Below are 15,206 nucleotides of genomic sequence, written 5' to 3' on the forward strand. Positions count from 1 at the left end.
TAGTGCATCTGACAATTACAATTACTATACAGAATCACTTTAAATAATTCTTAACAAGGATCATCTTACAAAACTAGTGATCCCCTAATTCTTGCTCGCATGTCCTACAGCCAAACTGGCAAACCTACATGTAAATTCAGCTAGAATAGTGCAAACTATTTCTGTTTGTTTAGCACTATTTAAAGGTTGAACACAAACATGCATTGAAATTCCAACCAATTTTTTAAAGTTTTTGCTTAACTTTTTACGAGTGTTGAGCATAGCTTTGTTTTTCTAAGGCGCTCTCATCGTTTTGATGAATGGTAATTGGGCCCTCTGGTTGAACTGGTCAATTCAGAAGAATACCATTAACAGGTATATATTGGATCAAGTTCACAGAGTGTGCTTCAAGTTAGATTTATTTAAAACAATCACAATATAAAAGATTAAAATGAACATGTAAAAATTACATTATCATCCAGTTCCTTGATCATCTGGTTCTAGAGCGTCCAACCTGCAAACATAAAAAGCTATAAGAACTTCCAAGACATAATTAAGACAAACCATAAAATAGAATATTGAGAACTAAGTTCAAGAACTTAATGTAGATAAGGAAAGGTACAGGTTAAGGATAAAATGACAAAAGCATTCAAGGGTTTATCCAAAGGTATTGATTTAATTATTTGCAATCGTCTTCGATGTTTGAAGTGATCTGACTGCCAAAATGTTCTATGATTGACAAATTGACAAAGCTTTATATAAAAATTCACAATATTAAGTATAGCTTTATGTATGCGCATACACACAACCTCTTAGAGGACCAACCAACCCATGTTATTTTTTTAAATACATGTATAAATTGAGTTTAAGATATCTTGTTGTACGTAAACTCGAGTTGTTTTAGTGATATCAAGTAAAATCTAATAGAACAAAACATGTTTACATTTAGCTTACAGTTTTATCATTCTTTGTGGTCACCAGACAAGAACTCCAGAAGTTGTTCCTTCTTCTTTTGATGCAGTCATTCCCGACACTGTTGATGTATCTCTCTGCATAACAGCTTGAGGAGTAACCTTGCTCCTCATGCCAAGATCATACACCTTAGTTTCCTTTGTTAGTTGGACAGATGTATTTAAAATCGTAGCGTTTGGTGCAGAAGTGGCATTCATCCCGCCGTCTCTGATGTCTGTAGTTGATAATCCGTCAGTTGTTGTAGGTGCTGTCTGTACAATCAATGCGAAAGTGAGAACCACCAGAGACATTATGAATACAGTGGACGATTTCATCTTCAAAACAGATGTCACTATAACTTTTAGAATGCTAAAAGAACTTTTACTATAGAAATATGATCTACTCTAACAGCATGCCGTTGTTTTATACTATCTGTGAGCTTATATTACAGATAATCTTCAACAAGCAAAGAGATAAAGATGGCTATCGAGCTTATAAAGTTAGCTTTTTGGATTGTAATTTCACGGCGCTTTCTATGTTACATATAGACTTACATGAAAGCTTTGTAGACTTATCAAAAAATATTAGTTATATTTCTATCATTTGCCGTTGTTTATGATTTTTCAAGGGGTCTGACTCCCAGTATGTTTCTAGATTGAAATTACTAAAACTTGATCGAGATGAGAATGCTCGGATCAAGGAAAAGTGAATAAAGTGAATAGTTGCAAAAAGACTGACAGAATAGAGGCGCTTCAACTTTAAAGTGATAGTTGATATCAACTATCACAACAATGATTAGTTAAGTTCATTTTGCACATTTTTGTTTTGATAATTTTTATATAAAATATAAAATAATTAAAACATTTGCATAAATTTTAAAAAGTTGAAAGCATTTAGCCAAAAGTGCTTCAAAAATGGGTGAAATTGTTTTGTTAATAATAGACATCGGGCTATACATACACATCGGGCTAGACATAGACATCGGGCTAGACATAGACATCGGGCTAGAGATGAATAACAGCAGCATGAAACATGTTATTCACAAGCCCTCAAAATAGCTTACAATAATAGAGAACTGGAAGAAATGGAAAATATAGACCATATAGCATACATAAAAAACCTGAAATAACTAATATTTGTACTGAACATATGAAATAGTATTTACAAATTAATTATCAAAATCAACTAATAATTTAAAAGCAGATGATTTTATGCTGAAACAAATCAATAAAAGAAGGTTAATAAACATAAAGCTATACTTCTTGCTTACCAGTTCAATAACAGCAAAGCATTTTTGTCTCATAAAACTCGCAAAACATGATGGCAAACACAACTTACAGGTAAAGTTTGTTTGAGAACTCCTAATGTAAGACTTATGTAAGACATACACTATAGTTCAGAAAGATTTATCAGAATGCATCATTATCTTTTCTCACTTACAATTGTTTTTGATGTTTCAGATGATTTAACTGCCAGAATGTTTCACCATTAAAATTGATAAGGAAGGTGTTTTAACTGTGATCAATTTTTGTCAATTTTTATCTTGAAACATTCTACAAGTCCGATAATATCAAACATCAAAAACAGTCAACAAAAAATTAAAATTTCTGATACTTCTTGATGAGATCTACTAAAACCTTGTGCAAGTTTATCTTTGAGCATCTAATAGCAACATGACCACCTTATGACCACCTTATGATCACCTTATGACCACCTTATGACCACCTTATGACCACCTTATGACCACCTTATGACCACCTTATGACCACCTTATGACCACCTTATGACCACCTTATGACCACCTTATGACCACCTTATGACCACCTTATGACCACCTTATGACCACCTTATGACCACCTTATGACCACCTTATGACCACCTTATGACCACCTTATGACCACCTTATGACCACCTTATGACCACCTTATGACCACCTTATGACCACCTTATGACCACCTTATGACCACCTTATGACCACCTTATGACCACCTTATGACCACCTTATGACCACCTTATGACCACCTTATGACCACCTTATGACCACCTTATGACCACCTTATGACCACCTTATGACCACCTTATGACCACCTTATGACCACCTTATGACCACCTTATGACCACCTTATGACCACATTATGACCACCTTATGACCACCTTATGACCACCTTATGACCACCTTATGACCACCTTATGACCACCTTATGACCACCTTATGACCACCTTATGACCACCTTATGACCACCTTATGACCACCTTATGACCACCTTATGACCACCTTATGACCACCTTATGACCACCTTATGACCACCTTATGACCACCTTATGACCACCTTATGACCACCTTATGACCACCTTATGACCACCTTATGACCACCTTATGACCACCTTATGACCACCTTATGACCACCTTATGACCACCATATGACCACCTTATGACCACCTTATGACCACCTTATGACCACCTTATGACCACCTTATGTAAAACCAGAATAGGTAGGAATGAAAACTATTTGTATGTAAGGTACGCATCTCAGCTTCTTTCGCCCTTTCTCACGGTTTCTCACCCTGCCAAACCAAGCATATGTGACAAGTCGTATCATTGTTTAATACAAATGACGCATTTCATATACTACACAGTGGGCTCTTGAAGTAAAAATTGTCAATTTGGCTTAGACTTGTAATGCTAAGTCATTCCAAACATTCATGAAAATGTAATGTTTGGAGGTGCGGTTGCTATGACCTTCCTAAACATTGACCAACACCCCTTTGATAAAAAGCTGTATCTCAGGTTGATTTGCTTTGATTTCAAACAACTTGAATATTACTACTCCTGCAAAAAAGGATTATTAAACTTTCTTGAGATAAATTCAAATCTACAAGATAGCAGCTTCAACTGCTTCTAAAAATTAGGTAATACAATACTATATGTGCACAAGCAAAGCAACCATCTACCTTCCATATTGAAAAACTTACCAGACAATATCAACAAACAATTAAACACACTCTCATCAAATGAACAACAATTTAACAGCACAGTGCAACCATACCAAGAAGCACTCCACAAGAGTGGATACAACAGCAAACTACAATATGAAACTAACATGAAAAAATCCAAAACACTTAACCGACATAGAAAAAACTCATAGCACCACCCTCATTCAGCGGCAATTTTGCAACCGATATTGGCCACAAATTTTTTAACCGAGTTACGCCATGCTTCTCAAAACAACACTCTTTCCACGCACGCACGCAAGAATTTTCGCCACGCACATACAAAACAAAAGTCGCATGTTGTTTTGTATGTGCGTGGCGAAAATCCTTGAGTGCGTGACTCGGCTAGCCCGTGATGAATAGTTTTCCGACGTTGATTCCGTTTTGAATCAACGTCGGAATGTTGAATGTTTAAAACGTCTTAAAAAATGTTGTAATTAAACGTATACGTTGTCTGAGCTACAAAAAACTATTCATCGTTTGACCTAAACACAGAATACGTGTGTACATTCAATAAGTATCTATTAAAAAAGCGTGAGTGATATAGAATGTACCGTAAAACCTCGTAAAACTTCTAATTGAACTGCCTCGGAGTGTTGCTCTTAACGAATCCCAGGTAAAGTAAAGTAATCTGCATAAACTTCAAGAAAAAACGGCAAAATTGATCGTGGGTACAACCCCAAAAGAAAAAAATGTCTTTTCTTTTGAGCATTTCAACAACGATCAAGTTTTGCCAATGTCAATCTGAAAAACGTCCTGGCAATAACATCACCTCAAACAACAAACCAATCTCAAGTGATAGAAAAATCTCTATACTTTTTCATGAAAACGTTTTAAACTTTACATTAGAAGCATTTAATTTGAAACAAGCCATTTGTGCTTTTGATTTATATTATAGTTTGTATATGTACATGTATCTACTAATAAATAAGTAAATATATGGACTTGTGACAGTGCTCTGATAACTTGAACGCTCTGATAATTCGAACACTTTTGCTCGGTCCCTTGAAGTTCGAGTTATCCATGTTTGACTGTATGTATATATCTATACATATATATATATATATATATATATATATATATATATATATATATATATGATTGTGCTGGTGCCAGCACATTGACTTTTTTAAAGTCTGTGAGGCAACCTAGTTGTTTCATGGCAGGAAGTCTTATTATTTTTTCTATTATATATGTTTATAATAAAAAGAAATATTTTTTGTTCCTTTTTTATAAGTCCTACATATATGATAAAAAAATATTAAGAAGAATGTATATATATATGTATATATCTAAAAAAATTGTTTCCTCACCCCGGATATCCCGTATGGGTGGTAAATTCTGCTCTAACTCGGGTCTCCTACCAGAGACCTGGGAGTTTGAGCACTCGCCTCAAGATCTTAGCTGTTCCCAATAGCGCACTTTTCTGCAACTCACCTGAGTTGATTGTTGTTGGTATTTGGGCAAGCCGCATTTTATGCGCCGGTGTTATTGCGCCCAGTGCCCCAATGACTACTGGGATTACAGTTGTTCTTACATTCCAGCATTTTTCAATTTCTTCTCCAAGAGGGAGATATTTCTCTACCTTTTCTTTTTCTTTGCTGGCTATATTGTAGTCATTGGGTACTGCTATATCTATTATAGTAGCCCTCTTGTTCTCCTTGTCTACCACCACTATATCTGGTTGGTTTGCTAGGACATGCTTGTCAGTTTGGATGTAGAAGTCCCAGAGGATCTTAGCGCGGTCATTTTCATTCACCTTACCAAGAGCTTCCAACCAGTGTTGTGGTTTATTAAGGCCATACTCATCACATAGACTTCTATACACAATACCTGTGACATGATTATGCCGCTCAGTGTATGCGTTCCCTGCTAGCTGCCTGCATCCACTGATGATGTGTTGGATGGTCTCAGGTGCATCTTTGCACAGTCTGCATCTAGGATATATATATATATATATATATATATATATATATATATATATATATATATATATATATATATATATATATATATGTATATATATATATATATATATGCAGTCAAACATGGATAACTCGTCCACGGATAGCTCGAACACATGGTTAATTCGAACATTTCCTTTGGTCCGTTCCCACGTAATGATAAATTGCTATAGATAACTCGAACTCAACACTGTTAATTCGAACTGTTTTTTTGCCCAACGGCTACCGAAACGGTTGTTATCGCTTTAGAAAATCACTTTATTCAAAGCCATAGAGGTAAACTTCATCTTTTCGTAATTCATAAGCGTCGTTATTACCACCATCAGCAAAATATTTTTGTCAACGACTTTTCTAAAGGTTTGGTGAAATTTGATTTATACTGCTATACGATGAGTAGCACGGGCTAGCCGGGTCACACGCGCACGGATTTTCGTCGTGCACATACAAAACAAAAATCGCATGTTGTTTTTGTTTTGTATGTGCGTGGCAAAAATCCTTGAGTGCGTGACCCGGCTAGCCAGTGATGAATAGTTTTCCGACGTTGATTCCGTGTTGAATCAACGTCAGAATGTTGAATGTTTAAAACGTCTTAAAAATTGTTGTAATTAAACTTTAACGTTGTCTGAGCTACAAAAAACTATTCATCGTTTGACCTAAACACAGAATACGTGTGTACATTCAATAAGTATCTATTAAAAAAACGTGAGTGATATAGAATGTACGTAAAACCTCGTAAAACTTCTAATTGAACTGTCTCGGAGTGTTGCTCTTAACAAATCCCAGGTAAAGTAAGATAATCTTTGCATAAGCTTCAAAAAAAAACGGCAAAATTGATCGTGAGTAAAACCCCAAAAGAAAAAAATGTCTTTTCTTTTGAGCATTTCAACAACGATCAAGTTTTGCCAATGTCAATCTGAAAAACGTCCTGGCAATAACATCACCTCAAACAACAAACCAATCTCAAGTGATAGAAAAATCTCTATACTTTTTCATAAAAACGTTTTAAACTTTACATTAGAAGCATTTAATTTGAAACAAGCCATTTGTGCTTTTGATTTATATTATAGTTTGTATATGTACATGTATCTACTAATAAATAAGTAAATATATGGACTTGTGACAGTGCTCTGATAACTTGAACGCTCTGATAATTCGAACACTTTTGCTCGGTCCCTTGAAGTTCGAGTTATCCATGTTTGACTGTATATATATATATATATATATATATATATATATATATATATATATATATATATATATATATATATATATATATATATATGTGCTGGTGCCAGTACATTGACTTTTTTAAAGTCTGTGAGGCAACCTAGTTGTTTCATGGCAGGAAGTCAACTCTCATTGGTAATGGGATTTGTGTCCCTTGCCTAAGCTCAGAGCTGCACTAATGAGGCTTCAATAGCCAAAACAGTACTGTCTGTAGCATGATTATATGCTCCCTCACTTCGGTCTGGTTGAGCACTCTGTGAGAGGTGCAGCACTATTAGCCTTTGTGCAAAGCTCATCACTTTTGTGATTTGAGCATTCTGGTGCCAGCACATTAACTTTCTAAAAGTCTGTGAGGCAGCCTAGTTGTTTCGGGGCAGTAAGTCAACTCTCATTACTAATGGGATTTGTGTTCCCTGCCCAAGCTCTAAGCTGCACCGATGAGGCTTTAATAGCCGAAACAATACTGCCTATAGCATGAGTATATATATATACATATATAAATATATATATATATGTATATATATATATATATATCGATTTTACATATTTAAATTTGATATATATAAAATGTAGTGTACACCTACATCTATTTATTCTTTTACTCCTACACATATTGCTAAATTAGATACACACATTTGCTTATAGACCTTGTTTGATATATCTGTATATAACATATATTATGAATAATAGCTTGAATATATAAAAAAAGAAATGTTATTATTTGTACATATGTGCAATATTATAAAGATAATTATATGCAAATATATGTACATATAGTTGCATATTTTTATATTTAAATGTATACTGGAAATACACTTATATATCGTAACAGCTCAAAATCATTGCTACTTACAATTGAACGCCTCCTTTATTTTAACGTCACCTCTATGTGACCGCTACCAAAAGATAATTTAAAAAATAAAGCTCTAATATTTAATTGAATTCTATTTTCATTTAACTTACTATTCATAGTTGTATATGTGTGTCTAATCTGTGTGTTATATAATAATTGAACTAGGCTGCTTTAAAGGCTGACCCACATGAAGGATGAAATCAAATTTATAAATATAAGATGATTAATGAGGCAGAGAATACATGTCAATCCATGAAATAATTTAAACTGAGTTGCAGGTATTTTTCTTCATTTAAAAATAAAAATTTGATACTCCTAGACTACAGTATACTGAACTCAAAGTTCTTCACTTCAGGATTTTGTAAAATTGTAAACAAACTTCTAATCGACTAAATTGATTTTAGCAGGATAACTTGCATTTTGATTTTTTAGGTTCCGAAATATGGTACAAAATTAAAAAGTAACAACATAAAGTCATTTTTAAGAGCCACATATAGGTTAGCTATGCATACAATGCAGTGGAAAACATGATTGGTGTCTACATAACAATCAGAAACTTCATTTTATCAAGCGAATCCATATTCACCACTTATTAGTAAATGAAGATTGAAGTTTCAAATTCCAACCTATGAAGAAAAAATACTATGTTTCCAAATGTAAAATAAATGTTGGTGCATTGTTGGATATGTGGTAGCAACTATATATTCAAATCTTCTAATAGCTATGTATTTTTAATCTTTTAACAAATAAAAATTAGTTGCCCTAAATTTATAATAAACGGAAGTCAATATTATTTTTCTAGACTTTCATAAAATCATTGTAAACAAGCTTCTGATCAGTTATAGCATATTCTTAGTTATGATGAGCTAGCAATTACAAGTACTTAGTAAATGGCTGTAATAACGAATACCACCTACCTTCAGTATCTCGAAAGACAGAGGTACAGCTGCTTAGCTTTTTGCAGCCAAGAACACACTTTATGTCTATTCTTACTTTTTGTGTTTTAGTTATTGAAGGGTTTTTTGGGAGATGCACATGTTGTTTTCAATTAAATTTTTGCCACAATGTTCAGCAATATCTTTAAAGCAAAAAAGTATTTTCTAAGAAAAGTATAGATTTTAACCTATGGTGTTATAAATGAAGAGCCATGTCAATGTTTAAACAATTACTTGAGCAAGCAGTTGACATAAATATATGTTAGCATGCTTTATAGCTCAGGGATATATTAGTCAACACTATATTAAAGGTCATTTTAATCTAGAAAAATGAAGTGAAGCTCAGTTATAATTTTTTTTGTTAAACTGCTGAAAGAGTATATAAATAAAGAAACATACCCTAAACCTTTCTAGTGTAGGTTTTTTTGTACAAATTCAAAAAGATTGAATAATGTGGTTCTTTACTACCGACAGGACATTTTAATCCAGAAACAAAGTCAAATGATATATTTTTACACTTTTTGTACCTTATTGAGAAGAAAAATAAAAAAAAGCTAAAATAGATTAAATTGATCAAAAACCTTGCTAATTGGCAAATAAAAAAATAACAAAGATTTCAAAGCATTTTTGTGGTAGCTTAATAACTAAGCCAAAAGCTGTTACATCTGATAATTCGGTTGAAAAGAGCAGCCATACTTAATCTTGTTAATCTAGACTTAACTCAGGTGTGCGTATTAGTAAACAATTTGTAACTAAAATATTTAATTTTTGCTTTATTTTTCACAATGTGTTGATTCAACATGAGATCAAAGAATAAAGTCTGAATAACACAGTAAATCGACTAAAAACCTTTAATTTCCTCATTTTTGTTCAGTTGGATCCTGTGAAACTGCTCCTTGGATTGACGTATGTACATTATTAAAGCTATGAATTGTTTTCATGGTTCTACTGTTGTGTAACATTGAACCTGAAGGAAACCAACTCAAGCTAAGACAATCCAAGCCGGGATGACCTACGCAGACCCTAACAAGCCCTACTCAACCCTACATAGAAGAGTGCCTTTCCTCCCATAGCAGACAAAACTTGCAAGCTAGCCAATAGAGCCCTTCTCCCGTCACTGTGTTTTGTTGCATGTTCTAAGTTGTAATCACACAAGCTAGGCCAATATATGTAATAACACAAAGCACAGTGGATTGTTCATTCATTTGAGGCTTATAAAATTTATCGCGCAAATCCTTGACATAAAATCGATTGCTGCACTTGCTGTGAACTGCTTAACACTCAAACCAGTAATCAATAACCTGCCTTTCAGGGTAAACATAACACACATTAGCTTTTTTTAAAGGTCATCACTACATAGATATGTAATTCATTTCAATTATTTATCTTCTGTTTGTTCAATTGAGTGGTTTTTCTCCTGAGTAAAGCAAAGCAATTTAAAAAGGCTTAAATGACCTTTCAAAAGGAACAGCGTAACTAAGTTATAGACAGTCAGGGAATTGAATGTAGAATGTATTCTGACAATCTAATTGAAGTGGCTTTTTATTACATATTTATCTCTGCTTGTATTAGGGTCATCAACAACCTTGAAGAACTGTTCTTCATTGATTCATCAAAATATTAATTGCTCAAGTTGCAATCAATATGCTGGTATATCTCTTTGAATATGTTTTTAAAGTGTTAAAGGTATGTTCATCACTAAAAGAAACTTTCAATATAAACCATTCACCACAGACTAACAGATGGATATATCTGCCGTAGGTTGTATAGATTAGGTAGTCTGAGTACATCAGAAACTAGACTGAATTGACACAGTATCTTTTTCCTTTTTTTGTCTATAAATGGACTATGCTCATGATGTCATATTTTTGACTGTAATTTTAGTACTTATAAAAACAGTTTGGAAAAATCTAAGTTTAGGAGTGTGATGCAAAGTCAGTAAAACTAAACTTCATCTCTCCTTTAATGTTTGTGTAGATACACCAATTTTTCAGTTTTTATGATCAGTGTCTAGTCAAAAGCAATAGTCAGAAGCTGAAAAAAACTGTATGGAATGTGATTCGGACCCATGACATTCAGCATTGCTACCTGCCAGATTTTCACCTTTGCCCGTCATTTGCTGCTTGTTATTACAAATTTACAGCTACGCACTATTGGCACACTAGAAAATCTGTCTGAGCACTCAAAACTTGTAGAGCACAAGTATTTTATAATGCAAAGTAGTGACCTTGAAAAACATTTTTTCCTGAGCTGCTGAAGAAACTATTTAAAAATACCATAAAATACAAAATTAATTAATGAACTATTTGTTCAAATTTTTGGCAGAACTACTTGAGATATGTGTCTAGAGTTTTATTGGATCGTATAGTTTAGATAGCTATGTAGGGCTAAATTAATTAAAATGCTACATATGTGAATTTAACAAAGCACATAGCATAAATGAGAAACAATGGTTAACAAACTTTATTGAAAGTCCATTCCTAAGAGCTTAATGACAAAAACTAAATGATATTAAGCTTGCCGGTCTCTTAAATCTATAATGTGACATTATTGTTTACTACTGGTTTTTACAGTTGCTTCAGCTCATGTAGGTTTAAGACCGGTAAAGGAAAATTTATTCTAAATATAAAATATGATTTTCTCCCAGATATATGCTGTCAATCATCAAACCTCAAGAACCTAACTCCAAAAATGAAAGCAGTCAGTATATGTACCATTGTAAGGAAATTTCCGCAAAGTCGAAATGATGCCTTATTTTTATTAACAATGATACATACCGTTATTGATTGTTACAGAAAATAATAGTCATTTAATCTTTGTTACTATATAAATATAACATCTTCACCATATGGTATAGTTTTAGCTTTAGGTTAGTGGCAAAGCTCTCTTAATAATTAAAAGCTTTGCATCGTTAATAATCTTTTAAGTTAAAGGCTCAAAGACAGAGATGGTTGTTTAAGCTTTCCCTAGTATTTTATGCAGTAGCACATTAACATATTAACACATCAGCTATTAAAATAATCCAATAAAGCTATTTTGATGGCACCAAATTAGGACTGTCTTCATATATATTTCTCAAAGTTGGTTGTCTGTAGGTTTTTTTCTGTTGTCTCTCCTTCAGTATGTCCAGTTATGCATGTAGCTATTAAAATTCCACGTCCTGATCAATTTGAACCCCTGGAGATTAAGTCTGCAAGTTTTCAAACCTTGAACTCGGAGCACTGAGCTACGCGAGGCATATTGATCAAAGACATTATCATATACCTATAGCGTTTGGACACTCTAAATGACGTATTTTTATAAAACTCTATGAATTCTATTAGTTCTATGAAACTCGATGCTTTCAAGCGGTCTCGGGAAATTTTCATTTCAGTCATTCATATATGTTTAATTACTATATCGTGGTGAAGGTCAGTGTTTTCACACATACATTTGTATTATTTTGAGTAGGAATGATCGTTTTATTCTTTCACCGTTCAGTAGGACAAAGACAGTCTGATATCCCAGTTTTTTTTTACCTTTGTCCCAGTGTTGAAAGGTGCCAGTATCATCTTATTCCAAATTTTGATGGACAAGTTTTGATTGAACGTTGACCTTGTTTATATACACACACAAGCACGCACGCACACACCTTTATGCAAAAATTGCTATTATTAATTCAATATATTCAGGATTTTAATTCCGTTTTCTCAGTTTGTATTAATTGTATCTTTACCGAATCATCTTTTACTGTATTATAGCAAAACAGACTTCATTTAAGTTGTTACTTGCTAATTATTTCACATTAACATTTAAGCTATTTTATGGGTGATCTATTAATTTTTTTATGTACCCGACCGACCTGCACAAAAAAATTCCCTTGCAATATAAAGTTTAGAAATTACAGTAGTTTGACAACATATGAAAACATTTACAGTTGCTTTTATTTTATCTCCAAATTTTTTTTTCAACTACGCAAAATATTTTTTGCCTGACATGTAGCTTGAAAGTTTGAATGACCAATGTTGCTATATAGTAAATTTAAGTCGATATTTTGTCGAAAGATTTGTTTTACCTATGCAACACCGAGAAGTACAGCTAGTCAATGATAAGCACAAAAATAGCTTTATGTATATTTGGAAGAGAAATAGCAAGTATTCAAGTACATTTTTAGTTGAAAAATACCTTGGTAAAAGTTAAAATAAAGCGATGAAATGATAATCAACGAGTTTAAATATCGTTGATTTTGTGTTCAAGTGCATTTGTTTGACCAAACAGTTCAAAGCATTAGTTAAACTTTAAATAACCATTCTTAAGCCAACATTTTATATCAACTACATCCATTTGTTTAGCATAGAGTTTTACAAACCGATTCTTTTTAATAAATTATCATTATGAACCTTGCCGGCCAGTATTTTGGCAACACGTAGGGTGTCAGAATTTTTGACACCGGTATACTGGCATTGCCATGACTCCGTTCACAAAGACTGCATCTAAAAAGATCTGAAATCAATCAAATTAATTATTCCACAAAGCATTGGGCTAAAAATTTTACTTCCATGTTTAACTGATTTCAAATAACTTTATTGCCTTCCTTCTTTCCTTATAATAATGCTTTTTAGTGCATCAGTGTTGTAACTACTACATAAAATGACTACTAGTATTACTATCAGATAAGTTTTGTTGTATTTTCATTTGAATTGCTCTGAAAGTTTTAGAAAAAAATACATGTATATGTTATTTTGCAGCACCACAATTAAGAAAGGGTATATATAGTGTCTGTAAGTATAACGAAAAGGAATGAGGATAAGCCTGTTAACCAGATATACGAGTGGTATAAAAAGGTTAAGCTTGGCTGGTGAAAATGCTAAAAGATAAACTACACATGCTTGTTGAACTTCATTAGTCAATTGCTCCAAGAGCACATGAACAGATGTATAAGTTGAGCTTTCAGAGCCACAATAAGTGATGTAGTAGGCTTTCTCTAGAGTTGAATAGTGATAAGTTATCGACCAACTTTTTACTTTCAGTTATTTAAGTTTTACAATAAGTTAATGACCAAATGTTTACCGTCAGTTGAGTTTTACTATCTTTATACTGCCAATATTTATGCGTATATCTGTTGAACGCTTTGATGATTGATCATCTTGATACATTTGATATAGCTAGCAAGTTCTAAAGTAACATGTATTGTTTTAATATACCTTAGTTAAATTAATTTGAGGGGCTGACTTTATGTAACAGTAGACTAGAGGGTCATTTTAAAATGCTTGCCGAGTTAAAATTGTTGGTACAATCTTTAGGGTTTTTATTTAGATATTAGTAAAACCTATTTAGCTTTATGCAAAAAAATAAGATGAAACAGAAAGGATAGAGTGATAGAAAGAAATGTAAGAAGTTGAATTCCCAGATATGAAACTGCAGAGCGTGTTAGCAGTTACTCAACATGCCAACATTGCTACAGTACTTCAAACCTCTGATGTAAAAAGAATTAAAAAATAATAAATAAAATGAAGTGAAATAAAATTATATATAAGCACATTTACTGTAATCTATATGGTATTGAATATCTCACCTACGACCAACACCTAACAGCTCGTGTAAAACAGAAAGAAATCACATGTCAGAGGGTTTCTCATCATGCCTGCTATTTTGTTTTGTGAAAGACGTGATTTTGTTTATCAATGTAGTAAAAGCTAATGTAAAAGTTTCCTTTTTTTTGTTTCATAAAGCTGTTACATGTGCTGGCAATACAAACTCAAGACTAGCTATCATTGTAGACTACAAACAGTTTGAAATCCAGATCAAAATATTACAAAATATTCTTTGGATATATTCCAGTTCTTGTACAGATGCATACGGTGCAATTTATTTTACTTCTTCTCTGGATATTCTTACAATGTTTAAGCATGATCATTACCATACAGCTACGTCAATACCGGACTTAATGTAAACTGTTGTAATTTATCGGCGGACCGACTTGTGTCTCAGTAACCAAATTGTAGAGAGTTTGAACTTATATCATGTATGCCTTTGTGGGAAGAACCTTTCTCATATTGTAAAACTCAGTTTTTTGTGTCAGCATTGACAAAAATATACTGAGGTTCTAGATTTCAAACAATAGGTCCAATCTTATAGCTCTATATATATATACTAAAAATTCCACTGTCATACAGTCCACAAACAAATTGAAATTGGAAAAAAGAAAGGGTACTGATGGTTGAAAAATGCAATATTAGCAGTCAAATGGCACTGCAGTGCAATAGGATAACTGCAATGGTAGCTGTAATGTACTGGGTGTGGGTGTTATTATATACAACAAATAGC

The sequence above is a fragment of the Watersipora subatra genome, chromosome 5 (genome assembly GCF_963576615.1).
Source record: "Watersipora subatra chromosome 5, tzWatSuba1.1, whole genome shotgun sequence".
NCBI classification, from domain to species: domain Eukaryota; kingdom Metazoa; phylum Bryozoa; class Gymnolaemata; order Cheilostomatida; family Watersiporidae; genus Watersipora; species Watersipora subatra.